This window comes from Corapipo altera, unplaced genomic scaffold, assembly GCF_003945725.1.
Source record: "Corapipo altera isolate COAL_440 unplaced genomic scaffold, ASM394572v1 71, whole genome shotgun sequence".
NCBI classification, from domain to species: Eukaryota; Metazoa; Chordata; class Aves; order Passeriformes; family Pipridae; genus Corapipo; species Corapipo altera.
Window position 1 is genome coordinate 4,162,102 of NW_020884916.1, and position 21,177 is coordinate 4,183,278.

Sequence of the window (21,177 nt, forward strand, 5' to 3'; positions counted from 1 at the left end):
TACAACACTCTTATGTTAATAATCATCATCTTGGCTGTTGGAGTGCTTTGTTCCTGGGAGATTTGTCTCCATCTCACCCTGGGACACATTTGCTGGGTGTGTTGGAGAGCTGGCCTTGAGCTCCCTCCAGATTTTAGCAGGTGAAGGTTGCTGTGCTGTGCCTCTTTGGAAAGTGGATTTCTCACAGACCTGCCATCCTAGTACAAACTTCCACCTTACTAGCACAGGTTTTTAACAAACTCTTTGTATATCATACAGCAGAGAAAGCAGGGACATTATGTTTGTGGGAAGCAACAGTGAGGTATCTGCTTTGCAGTCCCATTGCTAACGCTCCATCTCCTCTTGCCCCGGGATGAAGGTCACTGGGGCAGGGTGGGTTGTCATTCTCTTTCCTGGTATAAATGGTCAGTAATTCCTATGTGAGAGTAAATGAAGTGACTAGCATGTCAGGAATTCATCAGGGGCCAGTTGAAACCTCTTCCTTCCAGCATGGCCCCTGCTTACATTGAGTTCTCAGCCGCCTTGGGGAGCATCTCAGAGACACGAAGTGTGACCCCAACACCTCCTTTTTTGGGTGCTCCCATACCAGGTTTTGGTGCTGGTGCTGGCTCTGTGCTGCCCTAACTCTCCCAGCTGAAGTCTGGGTCTCCTCTCCTTGCTATTCTGCTGCCACAGGTGGGATAGAGCTGTGGATGTTTTGGAGCCTCTGAGCTGGCCCAGCAGGTCCCCTGCGCTGCCTCCCGCCAGGTTCCCTCGGAGCTGCTCGTAGGAAAGCTCAGTTTGCTCAAAGGCTGCATAAAAAAGGGTATTTCCATCTCTGGCAAGGAAGCACTAGGATCCAGGGATGCTTGGAGCTGCCTTGCTACCTCCAGCTCTTCCCCCACATCCACGTGGACACAGCTCTGTATGGGAGACAGGAGGAGAGGCACCAGCACCGCTTTCCTTTAAGCAGAGATTTGGCTGTGGCTCTGAAAGCAGAATTAGAGGTAGGGTTTAATCACACAAGCTCTGAAATATGGGAGATTAAATCTTTTTAAGGAGGGCAGCTAAGCACTTTATTTTCTGTGCAGGAATCTTCAGGGGGTCGGAGACCAGAGAACTGGATTTAAAGCTTTTAAATTACTTTTTTCTCCTTTTCTTTTTTTTTAAACAAATTTTTTTTCCCCCCCACAATGCACGGTTGGACAGGAGAGACTTTAAAGTGATGGTTAAAAAAGACAGAGAGAGAGAGAATGGGTGAAATGGAGATGCTTGTTGAAAATAGACATTAATAATGTTGTGTTGAGTTGCCCAGCCACATTTAATCCTTAAAGTGCAGGTCTGCTCTGGGAGGTGATTTTTGGGGAGGGAGGGAGACCTTTGAGGTGTTCCATGTAATTTCTTCATGTCATTTGTTGACAAATTTACTCCATGTAGTAATGGCAAAGGCATTTGCAGCCCCATCCCCTCTCCTGCTGGAGGTGGTTGTGGATCCCGGCAGTGCCGGCTGCTGTGGGCCCCCCTACTCGGGGGCCCAGGGGTGATGTTTGAGCTGAGATTGGCATTCTGTCTGGAACTGGGGGTTGTTTTTCCCAGCCAGGCGCTGCCTGCCAGCTCCCCGAGCCGTGCTCGGGGGAATTGGTGCTGTTTGGTTGCCTCTCTCCAGCCTGCCCGGGGACGTTCGCTTCTGTTTGTCTTGCGTTTTTCTTAATTTCACGGAGCTGAGGAGATCGATGGGAAGGTAGGCCTGGGATTTAAGGCTGCCTATAGCACGACGCCGTGACTGATGACCCCAGCTCTGCTGCTGCTCTCGGGGGTGGGAGCCTGCAGGGCCGCTGGTGCCAGGGCCAGCTGCAAGCCAAGGACTTGGTGCTGCAGGAGGGGTGATGTCCACAGGAGGGACGTTGTGTCCTTCCCGCATTTGCTCCTACCTGGAGACTGAGTGATATCCATGAAGGTCATGGTGCTGTGACCACCCTGGAAAAGGAGTGCTAAGTCAGTGCTGAAGCCTCTCAAAGGCTGAGTTTTGTCCTGGGAGCCCTTCCTGGAGCTGCAGAGCATGGATTGCTGGTGGGACCGTGGCCCCCGGTGTCAGCAGAACAGTGCTGGAGTCTCGGTGCCGGCTGTATTGGAGATGCTTGTTGCCATAGAAACACCCTGTGGCACTGTGCTTGCTCGGAAGGAGGTGGCATTGGTATGTTGGCAGGAGCCCGGTGAGGACATGCTGCACTCCAGCAGGTATTGCTCCACTTTTCCCACCTGGAGCAAGTGCCTTTGGCCACTGGGTGTTGTGGATGGAGGGAAGAAGGGTTGGCGTGGGTGTCTGTACTGGTGGGGCTCCAAAGCTGAGCTCTGGAGATGGTGAAGGTGATGAGGAGATCACTTTGGTGGTGCTCCGTTGTCCTCCTTGGTCCACGCAGCAACAGTGCAGTTTGTTCCCACTCTCTCCGTGCCAAAAGCTGGTCTTCACCCCGGAAAAGTGGTTTGTGTAGCCCCAGCTGTCCCCAGGGAGAGACCCCTCCAGCAGCATGGCAGCCTCTGCCGCCCCACCTCATCCCCAGACTGCTCACCCTTCATTTTAATGGCCCAATTCCACCGAGCAAATGAGGCAGCGCCTTCAATCCCTCCCCTCGGTCTGCCAGCTAATTAGCACTCCATTAACTTAACGAGGCTCTCCCAGCCACCCTGGACATGGACGGAGTGTGTGCAGTGCTGCCAGGCGAGGGGGAGGCAGCAGCCAGGCTTGGCTGGACCTGGGGGCTGCGGCAGAGCCCTTGTGGCTGGGCAGGGTGGCTTTGCCCAGGGTCTTGGGGCTGCTGAGGCTTTGCTGTGCTTTTGAATCCATAGTGGGAATGGCCAGGAAGGGGAAGGGTGGCGGGAGTGCCTGGCACTGCTGAAGGAGCTGGGTGTAGGTGGGAGGTTGTGTTGGCTGTGATGCTCCAGCATCCTGCACAACCCGCACTGCCCCGTGGCCAAGGGGGTGGAGCGGGATGCAGTGCCCCTCGGAGCAGATTCCCACCCTGCCCACTGCCCAGGCAGCACAGCAGCCCTGCCTCAGACAGCCCCAGCTCCCTGCCAAAGCTCTGTTTGTTGACTGAGTTAAATTTGCAATTTCATGGTTTGGTTACAATGAGTTTAGTTTATAAAATTCATGAGCTGTTTAGGAAGTGTTGAGAGGAGGGGTGAAAAACACGCCCGAGAGTCCACGGGCAGGGGGGGATGTGGCTGCTGGCACATGCCAGAGCGGGTCCTGGTTTGGGGACAGCCTGGGAGGAGCATGGGGGAGCCTCGTGCAGGGGGACAAAGGGATGAGTCCCCATGGGAGGAGAGGTGCTGGCTTCTCCTGGTGTCACCCACTGTATCTTGACCCACACACTGGGCTGGGGGGTGTGCAGGGCCCTGTACTTCTCCTGGGTGGCCTGCAGAGAAACATCAGATAAACAAGAAATCATTTCAAGGCTGGAGCTCAGATGCTGCAGTGATGGGGGCTCAGCCTGCTGGTTCAGAGTAGGAATTTGTGGTTCTTTGGAGGTTTGGTTGGGAATCCACAAAATGAACTCCATTCCCTGGAACTCAGGAGGGTTGGGACAGGGAGAGGCAGCTCCCACGAGCAGTCCCCACATGGGCAGTGAGCTTGAGCACATCACTGGTGAAATAAGCTGGTTTATCCCCTTGCATTTGACTTAATCCAAGAGATTTCTTTCCATCCTCTCCTGTGTGTTTGGGGGCTGACTAGGGAGCAGTGCAGCCCCCCAGTCCCACCCTCCTTGCCACTGGCTGCTGCATCCTCCATCCCCCCAGCAAAGGTGATGCTCCTCCAGGATCCCATGCTGGACCTTCTGATGTGCTGCAGCGGGAATCAAAAGGCAAAGTGTCAGGAATGACATAAACAAATATTAGCTAACATTGGATGCTGGGGAGCTCAAGGGGAGGAGGAAGGGGAGGGCTTGCCAGAGGATACAAAGCCATGAGGTGCCTGTCCTGCTTGCCAATGGATGTGAGTGCCTGAGCTGCCATGGCTGGGGTTGATATTACTGTGACATCAGGAGGGGGCTGGTGTGCTTCCAGATTCCTTCCCAGTCAGAAAACACCCCTGGATTCCACTGGAAATGCTAAGCTGTTGATTTTTGGTGTTTTTCAAAAGAAACTCATCATTAGACTGACAGACTGCATGGTCTGTCACTCTGTGGAGCTGTTTGTAGACACAGGCCACAAATAGCCACCAAAAACCCCTTTTCTTCCAGTGTTTGTTGGGTTTTTGACTCCCCAGCGTCTCTGATTTCAAAGGCTTGGGAGCATCTGTACCTCTCTTTGTATGGATGTGCTAAACAAAGCCCAGAAGTTATTGGTGGAAATGGAACTGTAGATCAAGGCAGGCAGCTGGATCTGACTGGGATGTCCAAAAATTCTGAAGGGGAGGTGATCCAGACAGACACCTGGATTTCATTCTGGTGACCTCTCCAGCAACATTGTCCAGGAAGAAACCTTGCAGTTGCTCTCTGTGTTCTTTTACAGCCTTTGGGCTGTAATTAGTATATCCCTAGCTTGGTGAACTCTCCATTTGCAGCCATTCACCATGTAAATGTTTCCCTGTGAAGCCACTGGGCTTTTCTGGGAATCCTCATGGCTTAAATACAGTGTTTCTCTAGGAACATGACACACATGACATATGTTGATATACAACATGCAGGACCTAAGTGGGTCCTTCAACTTGTACGTGGGGGTCAGCGTGGCTGGAGCCTGTCTGGAAGGAAGTCCCCTTCTTGTACCTTGTTTTTGAAGCACATCTTTTCCATCCAAAGTATTTAATCACCTAATTTGTGTTAAGGAGCATCAGCTTTTCGTTTCCAGCTGTGTCAGCACAGAAGACGTTTCCTTGCTAATGAATCCTGGACTTGAAACATCTCCTCTGTGTGTTGGGGGACATGAAAGCCCGGGGAGGGGACAAGACTTGGAGGTGCCTCGGGAAATTGGGGGCGAGGGCAGGACTGAGCACGGAGATGAGGCCACCCACAGATCCTGCTGCATTGTGCTCAATCCAGTACCCAAATTTCAGCCTTTTAAGAGGATTATCAGGTGTCTGTTTGAATTACTCTGACACGAACAGTCACTCAGAAAATGTACATTCATTTGAAAGGTCAAGTACATCTGATTTCTGCGTTTGGTATGCGGGGGCTTCATCCTTTCAACTCTCCCTTCCTTAATGAGATTCTTGTTTCAAAGAGTCGCGCTGTGCCCGGGATTTGATGGAGTCAAGTGTGGTGGAGAAGAGTTTTTGTTATCATGTTTACCCTTTTATCTGCCTGTCCTTTGAAAGCTCCGTGGCACACAGCAAGGATGCAGCAGGATGGCCAACAGGGGCTGGTCTGCCAGCAAAATGAGGGGTTTTGGGGGAGGAGAGATGGAGGGGTGCTGCATCACCAGGAGCTGTGATTTCTGCATGGGAAGGCATCCAAATGGAGAGAGAGCTCAGGGCCTTTGAGGAGACCCCCAGTCACCACTGAAGCCTCGAGAGGTGGTGGGGTGTCATCAGCTCCCACAGAAACCAGGGAGGAAACAAAGCCAAGTTTGGCCTGGCCTGGCAGAATTGTGTTCCTTGATTAAATTAATGTGTATTGATATTTCTCCTGTTGTTTTGACTTCGCAGGCTGTTTAAATTCAGGCTTGTCACAACAAAATACAAAGGAGGTTGCTCGGAGATTGATTTTTTTTTTCTCTCTCTCTCTCTCTTTAATCCTGTCTCTGAAGAAGAGTATTTTAAAATTTTATTTTTTTTTTTTCCTCCCCCTACTTACTTCCAGGTTGACAGCCAGAGGAGGCTGCAAACATTAAAACTGTTGCACAAATAATTATGTTAAAAACGCCGAGCGTACATTATGGAGGCAGGAGCTCCTTGATTGTAACGTACGAATCAATTTTCTGCGTCACAAAATTACTGACATCGGAGTTTGCTTTGCTGATTTATTCCCTCCAATGACGATGCTGTGACTGCCAGCCTACTTTCCCTGGAGAGGTGTTTGGTTTGGGTTTTTTTTTTTCTTGATGGGTGAAGCTTTGGTCTCCTCTTTGCTGTCAGTGCTGTCTCCTCCCTGCCTGTGCGTCGGTCCCCTCCGCTGCTTAAAAATAGAGGCTTTTTATTCAAGCTGCGTCCCAAAACGCTCCGCCAAGTTAAATAATGTAGTCACAAAACCAAATATTGAATAATGACTGAGGGAAGGATTAAGGGAGACAGCCAAGGAACAAAAGAGGGATTCTCAAGTGTTTTGAACACAAAATTGAGAAGGCACAGATGCGCAGGAGGCTTTTTCTCTCTGCAGCCAGAGGACAGAGATTAAAGGGGTCCCCCCAGGACTGTGCACCCCCAGCCAGCTTAAGCTGCCTAAATACCTCCTTAAATCCAACCTTTTCAGCAAGCCTGGCTGGTTTGAGGAATTTCTGCTGGAAATACATTTGTAGACTCATGGAATGGTCTGTGTTGGAAGGGACCTTAAAGCTCATCTCGTTCCAAACCCCTGCCATGGCCAGGGACACCTTCCACTAGAGAACCTGCCACTAGAACTTTTCAAAAGGATGGTCAGGGAAAATTCCTTGGGGTTTTTTGTTTGTTTGTTTGGGTTTTTTTGTGTGTGTTTTGTTTTGTTTTGTTTTGTTTTCTGGTGGAAAATTCCCATGGAGGCTTTTCTGGGCTCACTTTTTGGAGAGAAAACATCATTTTTTCGTTGTTCCTTGGGAAGGCTGCAGCCCAGGCAGCACCATCAACCACAGTTCTTTACTCGATTCCGATTCTGTGGGAAGACTTTAAGGAAAAAATGCCAGGGGGAGGGGGGAAATCACAGGCATTTCATTTCTCATGCAACTCGTGGGATTTTTCAAATCCACCTCTGAGTTGTTGAGTTGCAGTAACCAAAGGTGGGTAGTTATTGGATACTCATATGGTGAGAAAGGAATAGACTGAAGGAATGAGCTTCAATGCTGCACAAAAACTTATGTAAATGTCTTCTGTATAGCTCGGAGAAAATCTAGGACTCCTCTAAATCTAAGAGTTGGAAATGCACCTGGGAAGCCATAAATTCTGTAGATGTCTTCTCTTCAATAAATTTGAAATATTGGCCAGAGAAGAAGCATCCCTGTTTCGCAGAAGGAGTTACTGGACCTTCTGATTGTTTCTTTCTTTATTTTCCTGTAGGTCCAGAAGCGGTTGAAATGTAGCTCAGGATAAATTGCAAGGTGATGATTTACATGACAGGTGACACTAGAAAGCACATTATTCTAGGAGGAAGGATGAGATGGGATGTATTTACTGCCTGTCTGGGCAAATTATCCGCTCTCAGTTGTCTGGCATGTGCTTGTGTAGGGAATGCATGTGTCCAAAATAGCCGATAAAGTGGATGTGGGGAATAACAGTTAATAAATGCAACCCCCCCATGGCTGTGGCTGCATCCCTCACTCTGAACTCCCTTTAACTCCCTCGTTGGAGACAGTGGTGCTGGGGATGGTCTGAAGCTGGTTTTGAGGGAGGAAGGAAGCAGCCAAATTCCTTGCTGCTTGTAGGGGTGAGAGGAGCACGGCTTTTGCCAGGAAAAGGAGAAGGATCTGTACTTGAGGGGACATCAGTGCTTGCAGCCCTGTGTGTTGTGATACTGGAGCTGCAGAGGCCAACTCCTCATCTCACCCCTCTTACTTACTGAGGTTATAATGCCCCATCCCACCAGGGAAACTCCTCATTTGTGATCAAGCAAATTATCCTGTGCTGGCAGCTGCTGTTCCTCGGTCCTGCCAGGCTGGCTGTGATTTACTCTTAATATTTATCCCTCTTCACCTTATGTTTCTTACTGATGAGTAAAACAAAATAATGGAGTGGAGGTGGTAAACTCTCAGCTCCTGCCATCCGAGGGGACTGCAGCTCCCGGGCGGGGATGTTTTGGGAATTGCAATTGCAGTTTTGGAGCCCTGACCCCCACCGTGTTACCCAGCCCTGACCCTCCACCATCGAGGCTGCTTCAGCCCATATCTATTATGGTTGGATTGCTTGTTTTTCCAGAAGGCTTTTTTTTCCTGTCCCTCGGGGCTGTTTGCAGGATGATTGCTTTTTATTTTTGTGTGTGTGTGTGCCCACTGAGAGCTCAGGATCTCATCTGGCTGTTAAGGATATACTTCTGCTACCTAGCAGGTATTGTAGGTGGATGTGTAAATGAGTATCCTCCTGTTTACATAGAAATGGATATATAGTATAAAAACAATTTACTTGTAAAAGACTCATCCTGCCTCCAGAATATGTTTGAATCTTAACACAAGACAAAGTAATTTAATCCCTCCCAAACCCATATGTTGTTTGCTTCTCATTTTTTCCAGCAAATTTTACCTTCATCAAAAGATAAATCAATTTGTAGCAGCTATCGGCAGCTCTTTAAGCTGGCGAACTGAACAGCTTAATTAGGGAAAATATATTAAAGGATCTGAGAGATGCTAACCCGTTCAGTGTCTCCTCTTGGGCACATATCTGAGTGGTCTTGCACATGTCTGGGGCTCCGTAGATCCCCTCCAGTTTGTGTTTGCTGCTGTTTTTATCTGGTATTTTGTGGTGTGGGGATGGCAGCAGTGGTTTTACTGCCCTGTAAAACCTGGCAGTGCTTTTCTAGGCCTGTCCGGTTTGAGGATTTGAAACTTGTTATCTTCATTATCTTCCTTTTTTTTTTAATTATTTTTTTAAATCAAAGCAGTAATAACTTTTTTAATTACTTGGGGGCTCTCCCTAAAGCCCCTCCCCAGTGTCTGTGAGCACCCCTGTGCTGACCCCCTGGCAGTGGCTGCCTGGAGCATGAGATGTAGTCATGGCCTCACAGTTTACACACACAAATAGGATAGAAATGGTTTGGAGCACCATTTCCCAAACATTCCTTCTCATTCAGCACCGTTCATATGTTTTGTTTGCACTTTGGAGAAGGGGGATGGAAAAAAGCACCCGATAAAAGTGCAAACTGCATGAGTCAGCCTGAATCTGCTGTTGTGCCTCGCTCTTCCCATTAGCAAATACCAGGGATGAGTGTGTGGGGAGGTGGGGATCCCCTCATCCCTAAATGACAGCTTGTTTCAGTTTTGAATTCATTAGTAACGCTGCTCTGAAGAACACTCCCAGCCTTCCAGGCTCAGTCAATGCCAAGTGCTGCTCCTGCCCAGCATCCCTGGGTCTCCTGGAGATTCTGGACAGCAGGGTGGCTGCTGTTGATCTTTCCCCTGTTAAGATGAGGACATGTCTCTGCTGGACCTGTGCTGGTGGGAGAAAGCTGCTGGGGCCTCAGTCCTGCCAGGAAGTGGATTTTGGAAAGGAGTTTCCTGCTGCTCGGGTTGGGGAGGATGAGCATCGCTGTGATCAGCAGAGGTTTTCTCAAAACTGTGCTTTACAGCAGAGCTGCCAAACCTGACCTCTCTCTAGGCTCTTCCCTTGGGTGGTGTGTGGATACCTAGAGAGGAGCAGGCTATGCCCTGGCTCCAGCAAATAAGATCTTTTTCCTGCAAAGGCTGAGAATTCACTGAACTCCCCTCGGCTTGTGGGATGGTGATTGGTTACAACAAAAAAAAATCCCAATGTTTGGTTAATTTAAGCTTCAGCTGGAGGTGCTGAGATAAAATAGAGCTGATATCAGGATGGTCTTGCTTAAAAAGCAGAGCACTGTCGGCGCAGACCGAAGTGTTCTCCATCTGTTCCTGTGGCTGTTAAGAGCCAATATTAGACGGCTCTGCTGCAGTCTGGGAATCCGTGGTGAGTGCTCAAGGCAGAAGCTTCATGTGGGAAGTTTTTCCCTCCTTTGCCTTGCCTTAGGTTAACTCACCCCCCAACCAGCCAGGCTGTGCAGAACTAAGTGTTCCTGGTGATGTTTAACATCCTCCACTTCTCCCTGAAAGGACAGGGCTGAGAGGGGAAGGTGAAACATCAGCTGGAAGATCTCCTTGTCATCCGCTTGACAATCTCCTAATGGCCTAAGAAGTGGTTTCCTTGCTCTTGGAGCTTGTAACACATGACAGACCTTGAGGTTTCTCTTCTCCCACCTCGTGGTTTTTGGGGTTTTTTTCGCTTTGCAGTGACAGAGACCAAGTTTTACTGCTGAGGGAAAAGATGAAACTTAGAAAACGAGAAGAGGTCTTTGTGACAGGCTAACACCTCAGATTGCTTTGAACTTGATATTGAAATACATAGACACAATTTTATTCCTTCCTTGCAGGTGGCTTATTGCATGGTAGCATGTGGGGGTCTGTGCCCAGCCCCACACGTGTGTGTACATGCACAGTTATTCTTGCCTCAGCACAACGATTTCCTAACGATCTCTTACCCATCCAAGACAGATTGCTTTTCATGGTTCAGTGGCCGCAGCTCAGGCATCCATTTTAATCAATAGAACAGTCAAAAGAGAGAATAGATTTACTTGTTTCTGGTTTTTTACATTTAATTGAAAATTTTCGAGTGATTACAAACATAGCTATTGTATAGATTGTGGAGTTTAGAAGACAATAAGTGCCAAAAGAAAAATGTCCCTGGAGCCCAGACTCTTCCCGTCGTGATGCACAATAGATGTTGGTGGTTTGTGCCTGGCCTTGTCCTTTCTTTTTCTTTCTCATGGTTTGTAAAAAGCGGGATGGATTTAATGGGGTTTTATCCAGACACTTCAGGGAGCGTCTGCACTGGTCTGTGATGAACAACATTAAATCCTCTTACCTGTGACGAGGGAGAATCTCCCTTCACACAGAGCACAGAAGTACCAAGTGACCCCCGGAGATGCATCATCCCATGAGCCACCTGGTCATCAAACACATGTGAGAACGGGCTGTAAAAACTCTCCAGATGCAATAAAAAAGGGTTTAATTGTAATGAGAGCTGCTTGAAAAGCAGTATCAGGGAAAAAGAGCTTTTGGTCATGAATGGGGGAAAAAATATCTATTTTCTGTTGTGTTTTCAGCAGCCTTTCCAGCCTGGGTCTCTAAGGTGTCACAACCAAGTCCCTCCTTCAGAGGGGATAAATAATTGTTGAATAAAAGGGGCTTGGGATACTTGCTAGTGCCCAAAGGTGGGTGCTGCTGTGGCATTTATCCCTTACTGTCGTGCAGGTTAACCCTTCCCCACTGCACTGGAATATTACATTTAATCTGTTTACTGTTGTCAGTGTATGTATCTAAAAGTGGGTGTGGGTGTGTTTGTGGAGGTACCACATATATAATAATTCTTTTGAAATTCGAATAAATGTGTGCATGTAACAACAATTATCTGATTTGTTGCATGATCTTGGGGAGGGGGTCTCCAGGACCCCCATGGTTTCTGAGTTTGCAGATTGGATTTATGCCTGAGAAACTCTGCCCTTTTTCCTGGGGATTCTTTGGGAAAAATAACAAGCCATCCTGTCTCTCTGCTTGTAAATTTAATAAACCTGGAAGAAGCAGCACAGCAGCTGAACATATCAAAGCCATAGACTGTTAACTCCAGTGCAGGAAAACTTTAAAAATAGTCATCAAGACCCCTGTGCTCCCTGCAAAATGAGATCTGAGTCCTCTTTAAGTTGTTTTTAATAGCTGGAATTACTGAGGATTGGTGTTACCAGCTAATAGTTGGGGGAGCCAGCTGCCCATTCCGTGCCCATGGTGATATCATTTACACTGGTATTCCTGCCACAACCTCTCGAGCGCACGGGTCTCCTTGCAAATTAAAGCTGAACCTTGTGTGCTGGGTGTGCTCTGCCTCCCAGACGGACAATTTCCTCGATACTTTTATTGTCATCTCTGATTTACTCAGCTTCATTGCCTGCTGGAAGCATATTTGTTCCAGCATGGGCCAAGATGTGACTCCGGAGGAGCCGCTGTCATCCTCCATCTAGTCAAGGGCGATGCCGCTGTCAGCTTGCACTAAGCGTGGCTTCCTCCCTCCAGCCCAAACCCAGGGTGCAGCTATTAGGAAAAACTGGTGATTCCAAGTTTGGAGATCCCTTCAGAGAAGAAAAGTGGGTCCCAGGGTGGTTTTGTTCATGGTTTTGGCTTGCTTATCCCCCGGTATGAGGGTGCGAGCCGGAGAACCCCAGTGCGACGAGGGGTGATGAGCAAACAAATCCTGCAAAAACATTTTGCTGCCTCCAGAAAAGTTTATGGATTCATTGCCATTCCTCTCTTGGCAGCATTTTTAATCTTCATCCCCATAGCACTTCATAGATTCGGGGTGGGTTTTCCTCACTCCACATCCCTCGCCAGAAGGAAATGAGGGTTTTGAGGAAGAACAGATCCTTTCTGCCATTTTCCTTCCCGACACAAAATCAAATCCTCCTTGAGGAAAAGCTTCAAATGCAAAACTCTGACCGGCCCAAATTAGGGGGGACTTAATTTACTGTGGTAAAATACTTTTGAGAGCTGCAGATGAAAACTGCAATTTAAGTGCCTAATATTATAATTATATACCGATGTGTTTTATTAATGGGATTGAATGCTCGTGGCTTTGTAGTAATGAGGTTTTTTGAAGATCCATATAATAGAGTTTTCTGATGGGAAGGACCCCAGCCTGCTGTTCCCTCTAAAAAGCACCTTGAAAGTCGCAGAGCAGTCAGGGACAGGGTTAATTCATTGACTTGAGTGGTAATTAGTTGCCTGACTCCTGGAGGAGCCCTTCTTAGAGGGGAAGAGGAACCCAAAGCTCCTGCTCGCGGCGCCATATGGATAATATGAATCTTATTGTGGTGGGACGAGTGACTCTCGAGCAAATGAAGTGTTTTGGGAACCTTGGAGATGAAAGGTTTCGTGTTGACAAATTAGCACTTAGCAGATTGCTAATATTAAAGATCTGTGGGTTTGAACAGCGTGTTCGGTCGGTCCTTTCTAACACAGGGGAAGAAATAATTTTCCTGTCCTCTAACGTTATTTTAAATCTACTTCTGATAATGAACGGGGAGAAAAAATGAAACCCTTGAGTGCTTTCATAGACCAGGGCACTGCCTCCCACCAGGGTTAGGCTGGGTCAGTTAAAATGATGCATGTTTATAACTTGCATAGTCCATGTGGAAAAACCCTGAACGATTTCACGTTTTGAAATAAAGTCTTTAAAGCAGACTTCAGTTTTAAAGAAAATGTTGAAATGGGTTATTCTGATAATTTAATTTTTTTTTTTTCCTTATTGTGAATTTATCACAACTCAGTTTCCTGGGAATTAATTTTGACTTTGATAAAGCAACATGTTGTATTAATTATATTAATAGCCACATTAATTATATAGCTGATAGTGCATAAGAATTCAAGGCTTTCTAAGACTGAATAGGGAGAGCATTGAAAATAAAGTAGCAAATTGCAGAGCTGTTATAATATGAACTGGATGTTCCTTACTAGGTATCTTTTGACAGGAAAAAGTAATTTTTCAAAATCCACCACAATGCTCTTTACAAATCCTGCTTTTCTCTAAACAATCTCCTTCTATGCGAGAGCGTAATTAGCTTTTGTTAACTTCTGTATGGGCAGTTTTCATTTTGCACTTCCTTTGGATACCGTGGCTGCTTTTCTAAAATAGCTGGAAGTTTTGCTTCTTTCCTTGGCATCTTTAGTCTGCAATTTTCATCACAAGAAAAATTCATGTTTGGCTTCCCCTCACTAGTTAAGTGTCCTTGATGCATTTATTTAGGAAATGCAAAGCCAGGCTAATGTTCACCTTTCTCTCTTTGTTAATTAACCCATTGTGTACAGTCATATTTTATTTGGCAGCTTGACTTGAGTGCCCAGCTTGGAGATGAGCCATGAGAGGAGAAACAGGAGCTTTGTGTTGAGTTAATATGTGGATTTTTCTACCTTGTTGATGTTCCCTAGAACATCTGCTCCTTGGCACTGTCCATCTCAACCTGGATCCTTCCAGGAATGATGGAACAAGATCTAAGGAAGGAGAGGTTGGAAAATGGGGGTGCAGATGGGAAAATGGGATGTAGAGTGAGACACCCTCCTGCTGAGGGGATGCTGTGTCTGCATCAAAGAGCAAAATCTTTGGAACTTCTTCAGGGGAAAACCTACCTGTGTCCTCCCAAACCTTGTCTGGCTTTCAGCATCATCTTCAGTCCCTTGTGGCAAGCTGGGTTTCATGAGGGTGGGATGGCAGGAGATGGGAAGATCTCTGTCCTCGTCTACATCCCTTCTGCTCTTCTCATCCATGGTCTCTGTCAGTAATGAGGTGGGAAGACTGGGCAAGGAGACAGCTCCAGTGCCACCCTGTCCACCCCCCTATTATCCTGCCTTATTACATTGTAATAAATTGAACCATTCCACTTCATTATTTCATATTTGAGGAGATTTATAGATTGTCCCGGTGGCTGAAGAGGCAGTGATTAAAGGAGCAGTGTGCTAATGAATGAGCCTCAGCACAAAGCCTTTTTAATTAATGCACAGCCCAGGGGCTGTAAACGCCTTGCTGATAACAAGCCTGGCCCATTCAGGACATGAACTGACAACTTTGCACAGAATGAAGGCTTATGTGGAGACATGGGTATGGTATTGAAATGGCAATTAAGGCTAATAAAATGATTTGTCTGCCTATCCATCGCCCTCCTTCGGAACGCCCGGCCCTTTCCCTGCCTCGGAAGTAATGGCAGGTGGAGATCTCATTTGGCTCCTCCAACCTTCCTTTGGTGATTTAATTTACAGCCTGGCTGCTGCATCTGTTCCTTCACGAGGCTCTTTCAGTCGCGTTAGAGCCGGGTTTTCACTCCAGGCTATTCTGAACTCGCCTGAAATTTCCCTGAGTCAGATTATTTTGTCCAGTGTTTTCCACTGGTATGTTTTTAAAAGCTTTTCTAATGGAGTGTCTTGCTGGGAGAGGGAGGGAGTGAACTCGTTGGCAGTTGTTGTCCATCTATCCATTCATCCTTGACTGGGGGCTGGTCAGAGTGCTCAGCTAAGCAGAGAGTGGGCTCACACAGCCCTGGGATGGGAGGGAGCCTGCCAGGATGAAGTGTCAGCTTTGCTGCAGGATGGCCTCAAACCTGTCCCTGCTCTTTGATGGGTTTTGTGTTCCCTTCTGGCACGTTCTGTGCTTGGTGGTGTCAGTACGTGCTGCTAAAGGCTCCGTGCTCTGGAAAAAGCAACTTTGAAAAAGTGCATTAAGGAACAAATCATTGCATAAACAGTGTTAATAAGCTGAAAGTCCCCATTGTCCTGGGGAAGTTATAGGGAAGATGAACAGCATAAGCAGGTTGTTGCTGCTCCACTGAATTTTGAGGAATTACCCTGGTTTGTGCCAGATCCTGCCTGGTGCTGCTTTGGTGACTTTAATGCTGTGCTCTGGGTCAAGCAAAACATCCCTGATGGGTTCAGTAGCACACAGTGATCATGAGCTGAACCCAGCCAGACATCACTGATGTGGTACAGGGCTGGACAGCTCTGGAGTATTTGGGAATGCTCTGCACCTCTGAGCATCCCCAGTGGCTTGGGAGAGAGGAGAACCCAAAGCCCAGCACCATCCCTTCTTAGCAGGATTCAGCTTCTCCATTTCAACTTACTGAATCCCTGACAGGTGAAAGCACTATTTTTCAGTAAGGGATGTGGGAAGAAGAGGTGGCAAACTTTTGAAACAAACAATAAAAAAAAAAAAGACAAAGATATAAATGATGCTGCTCGTGGCCTGCAGATTTAATGATATTTGCCCGCTTGATTGATGAAGATGATGAACGAGCCTTCGTGGCCTGTTGAGGGTGAAAAGTCTAAGTACCAGGATGGGGAGTAAATCAATCACTTCTCACTCCCCTGCCAGATGGGTTCATCAGTTAACTGTGGTTCCCAACAGTCGTACATTACCCCTGGCTGAGGGACGGCACGTCAGCAGTGGCTGCTGACTCTTCTCTGCGGAGATCGATAACCCGTGGCCAGTGGAAGGAACACAACCTAAATGAAACCACCAGAACTCCTCTCCAACTTTATTTCTGTGTCAGATTTTGTTTGCTAGTGCACACGTTCCCATAAAGTGTCTCACAAGGGTCGGGCTGGATGGCTGGGCCACACAGTGCTGTGGTTTTCAGGGTCAGGTCAGAGACATGAGCTGGAGCATGTGGTGGAACGTGCTGGTGGTTTGTTGAAGAACAATCTCTGAGTGCTTGCAATGACCCTGTTCTTTTTTTCTGTCGTTTTTTATGGCCTTTATTTAGTATTTGAGCACTTGCTCATCATTTCCACGTAAAGCTTAGAAGGTGGGGGTGAAGAAGGGTTCTGTCCCTACTCTGGGCAGAGGAATTTGGGGTGGAGGAGCTGAGGGTGGGGGTTGTCTCACCCAGATCAGAGCTTACAATGCTGGACTCCTCTAGCACTCAGAGGGCTCATCCCTTTGGCATCACAAGACATGTCCTCTACCTGCCATCACAATGTAACACCTTCTTTGGGCCAGGACTGTATCTTTATTATTTTGAGAAATATTTACCTGACACTCGGCAGAAGTCCCTGAGTTATTTGAGGATGTGTTGGTAAACAGGGTTTGACAAACAGTTCCTCAGAACCATGTAACAAGCTCAGGACTTGGGATGTTCATCAAAAGTTTTTGGGGTTTTATATTTCCTGAGTTCCACCAACCTTGTAAGCAAAGCCAATGTGATTTATGGCTTTGTGTTATGTTCCTGTGAAACTAGCAGGATTCTGATATAAAATTCTCCTGGCTTTAACTATCAGGTTTCACCTGAGTCCTGTTTTGGAGGCTGTTAATTCTTTATGTTGTCATTTCTGAAGACCCTTTTACAGCAGGAGCTCAGCATTATATAGCACTTAATAATGGGCATGTTGCACTCCAGAGTAAAGAACATTCCACCGTGTTCAACCCTCTTACAGTGATCATTGCAACTGCTGATGGCCAGGACAAATGTGCACAGTGGTTTGCAATGGATTTGTGTAGGGAAGTGCCATTCTGCTCAAGTAGTTTCCAGTTTGTGATTTAGAGCTTAGAGGTGTGGAGGATTTTCACACCATCTGAGTTCAGTTGTCTGATAAAGTCCCAGGCCGTGTCAGTGGAGAAGGAGAGGCTCTGAGCTGCCCTTGGGAGGAGTCCATCCCTCTCCTGACTTTGTGCATTGACCTCCCCAGTCTATAATCAGGACTTATTGGAGATCTGACCTTAATTACTTGGCCTTAATATTATGAGTTTAACAGAGATGCTGTCGCATGCAAAGGACCCTGCCAGCCATGAAGAATGTGGTGGGAATAAAAGGAAGGAGTATGTTGTGGTGATGCAGGGAAGAGGGAGCTGAGGTCCTTGCATTGTGCTTGTCCAGACCCTGAGTTTTAAGAAGGGAGATCTTGTGGGCTGGGCTTGGTCCCATCACAGCACATGCAGAACCCACACACTAAACGTACAACCCCAGGTGATGTAAGAACTGGAGGAGGGGTGGATTTCAGGCAGGGCTCATGGACAGGGATGCTTTAGCTCTGTTTTTTATCTCCTGGATGTGCTGCAGGCCCCTTCTGTGACCTTGGGGATGTTTTCAAATCTTTCTTTTCTTCCTGTGTCTGTGCTTTCTAGGGCAGGGAGCATCTCTTACAATGTGTACTTAATCGAGGTTTCCCTCTCGTTTGAAGTTTCTGGGCACTGCTTTTGATATCAATAACAGTCATGATGGCAAGAGACCAAAGACAAAGAAATAACTCCCAGGAAAAATAGAGCAGTGGTGCTCTCCTGTATTGGTAATTCAGGGGTAAGGAATATAGATGAGTTTTAAGATGAAATAATAAGTACTGGAGGGCTTCAGACTGCAGTTCTAGTGTGGACTCACAGCTGGTGTGTGATGAAACAAGCTTTCCAGACCTCCTTGGGGTCTTTTTCCTGGGTGGGATGTAGGAAGGGGAATACAAGTGTTTCCTTGGAGGATCTGTTTGATTTCACAGGGATAGTGCCTAGAGCAGGGTTGTGAAATGGGCCCTGAATCACAGGCAGGAGCAGTGGAGTTGTGGAGAACCATCTCCCCCAGTAAATCCACGCAGCACCTACGCTGAAAACACGCGGGTTGAAGTTTTTCCAGGTTGGAATTGCTAGCTAAATCCAGGATTTCTGTCCAGCCCACTGCAGTCATTAGAGAGGGCCTTAAACTCATTCTCTCCTTTTCATTAGCATTGACCATTAGCTCTGGATAGCCGTGTTATTGATATAAATGTCTTTGAAACCTCCCGAGCTCTGGGCTTTGACGGATTTCATAGGCTGGTTGGGGAAAGTGTTTCTTTTCATCAGTTTTGAATTTGTCACTATTTCAGTGGAATCAAAGGGGACTTCTTGTGTTGCAAGGCAGGGAGGGTAGAAATACCAGATGTACTTTGTCTCTCTCATTCATTAATTCATATACATTTATCATAAGACTTCCTATTTGTCTCCTTTTTAAGATAAATAATCTCAGCCCTTCCAATCCTTTGTCAGAGGGAGACAAGAATGATTTAAGGACCTGGGAATGTTCCATATGACAAGGGGTAGAGAGACTGGTGTTGTAAGGCTGGTTCTTTCATTTTTGGAGGATTGAGAAGATGGAGATGACTGGGTTGAATATCCTGGTTTCTCTGCAGATGTCCCTTGGCTAACACAGGGACAAGACACATCTGTCCACCCCACTTTTTCTGCTGCTAACACATTTCTGGGCTGTGTTCAGTTTGAGTTTAGTGTGGAATGAGGTAGATATGATAGGAACTGTCTGGATGGCCTCTTAGGTCCCAAACCCAGAATGTTTGAGTCATTTACTCCGTAGGTGTGTTTTATAACTCAGCTGAGGTTATAGCTGTGGTATTTGTCTAAGATCTGATCTAGATCTCCTGTAATTGCAAGGGGTCTTCTAGAGGATTTGGAAGAGCTGGGTTGCCTTATTCCTCTCCTTCTAATTTGAGGGTTATGCATCACTGTTTTCGCCTGGAACACAACAGTCTTTCTTGGGACACTCAGAAGGATCAGAGGAGGAATACCTGTTTTAGGGTACTAATCCTACTGTAAATCCCAGCATTTGTATATCTCTAATAATAATTCCTGGCACTTGAATAGTGGTTTACATGCACACGTAAAGCAAGAGGGTAAACACTGAGCTAATCCTCTCAGTGCCCTGGGAGCAGCAAGGTGAACAACTGGTTAATGTTTGTGCAACGTCTGGGGTGGGGTGGGGCTGCTCCCGCTTCCCTGAGCGTGGCAAGGACCCTGGGAGCAGGAGGATGCCAGGAGGGGTGTCTGGACAGGAGGCACAGCTCACCTGAGGGATGTCTCCTGCAGCACCCTCAGCTCAGCAGCTGCCTGTGAGCTCAGACGGAACAAACTGTTTGAGGAATCTCTCCCTGCAGCCCAACCTAATTTGTCCTGTCAATCCGGTGCTCGCCTTCCCGCGCTCGTATTTAGCGCCATTGATTTATTGGATTGCAGGAATATTAAGAACCTCAAACTATTAGTCCTGATTACAACTTCTTGGCGGCTTCATCACTCCATGTGTCTTGCCGTGCTCTGAGGGAGACTGGTCCTTTCACTGGCTCCTGGCAGCTATTGAGCCTCAATTTACCTCTCTCCTCCTCTCTGCCTTCTCCCTGTCCTCCCAAGCTTTCCAGAATGTGCCTTTCTTGCAGCAACAGGTTTGGGGGGGCACAGTGAAGTGAAGCAGCTCTCCTAATCTGGGATGAACTCATCTGCAGCAGAGCCAGGGAGATGAGGTTCGTTGTGTCCTTGCCTTAAAGTTCCCAAAGCATTGGAACTTCCCTCATTTCTCCTCTGCTGCCTCACATCCCTTTGCTCCCTTTGGCCAGCCCTCCTGCAGTTAGTGCTGGCTTTTCTCTCCTACCTTGAGTGTCCTCTTTGAAAATCTTTTGTCTTGGAGCAGCTTGCAGAATGTTCTCCCTTCTCATCCCTTTTCTGAGTCCTGGATGCCTCCAAAAAAGAAATGGGGTCATCCCGAGTATGGATGGGAACACAATTAGCTCCTCTGGAGAGATGTAAATACCACCTGCAAGGAGGTGCTGTGGTGGCCCTGGTTTTGAAGCTGGCCTGGATCAAGAGAAAAATAGCCTCTGGCAGTGAGGGAGGGGGAGAGCGGGGAATTTGGGGTGAGAAAAGTGCTGAAAGGAACAGTCTGTGCTCGATGCTGTGCCAGGGGGGTGGTGTGTGCAGGTGGTCTGGGCCCCCCCGGGCTCCAGCTGGGGTGTGAGCACGGGGAGGCTGCTCAGAGAGGCTGTGTGAGCTTTTCCCTGCCAGCACCAGGGTTTGGGGGGTGTGAGAGCGGGCTGCAGCCCCCACCCCACACTCTGGCTGGGCTGTGTGGGGATGCAGCAGAGCTCGTCCTTGTTGACTTTGCAACCATCCTGTCCCTTTGCTTGGCTTTCCCCTCCTGTGGGGAACTGTGGGGTCACAAAGGAGCCTCCTGAGCCTTCAGGCTGGGGGGCTGGTGGTGACCCTGCAAGCCACGGGGTCACTGTTGCTTATTCTCACTGGTATGGACTGGTGGGGTCCAACAGCACCCGATCCCACCACCCAGCAGCTGTGCTTTGCAGCAGGGGGCAAGACCTCATGGGTGGGGAGAAATGGCCTAGAAGGAGTTCATTAATTGGGGAAAAAAGAAAGAGAGAAAACTTTGAGCTGAAAACTCCACATCATCAAGATCAGAGGGGCTCCTACCACTGCAGTGCCCTCTAAATGATGCCAGGCACTGCAAAGGTCCCCCAGAATCTGGGTGGTTGGGATCCAGCTCCCTGCCTGGGGTTTCCAGCTGTATGATGGTTTGGAGGGGATGTCATGTCCCATGCTGACTGTCACAGGTATGGGGAGAGAGGCAGCAGGCCTCCACAGCCCCCATCTCTGCTCCTCTGCCAGGGGAGAGAGCTGCATCCCAGATGCTGGGAAGTTGGTGGGTTGCTCCATCAGAGCACCCCATGTGGTGTCCCCACCCCTAAGCCTCCCTCCCTGCCCTCCAGAGGCTCTGTGGTGAGATAAGATCTTCAGCTCCAGCCCTGTCCATCTTCCATCACTCAGAGCCTCAGAAGTATTTCAGAGGAAGAGTTTGCAGAGTGCTGGCTCGAGGCTGGGTAACTCATCCAGGAGTAATGGCTAGTGAGTAATGGCTGGGCTGTGCTCCACAAGGACCTGGCCCTCTCCCTGTGAAAGGCTTTCCATCACACTTCCCAGCCCCGTGGCCACACACTGCTTTAGCCTAATTACACAGCACTGCTTAATACCCTGCAGCCACAGCAGGAGGGGATTTCTGAGCTATGACC

The 21,177-nt window shown here is 47.9% G+C and overlaps 1 protein-coding gene across 2 annotated transcripts in view; it reads left to right on the forward strand.

Annotated features, from left to right (window-relative positions):
- The first annotated feature begins 2,140 nt into the window (after nucleotides 1-2,140).
- OPCML (opioid binding protein/cell adhesion molecule like) overlaps nucleotides 2,141-21,177 on the forward strand; it is a 335,041-nt gene continuing 316,004 nt past the window's right edge. The window contains exons 1-2 of one of the 2 annotated variants that reach the window (XM_027655437.1): nucleotides 2,180-2,217; nucleotides 7,166-7,206. The gene's annotated coding sequence lies outside the window, so the exon portion shown is untranslated. Of the gene's footprint in view, nucleotides 2,218-7,165; nucleotides 7,207-21,177 lie in introns of both variants that reach the window. The other variant, XM_027655438.1, reaches the window with a different exon arrangement.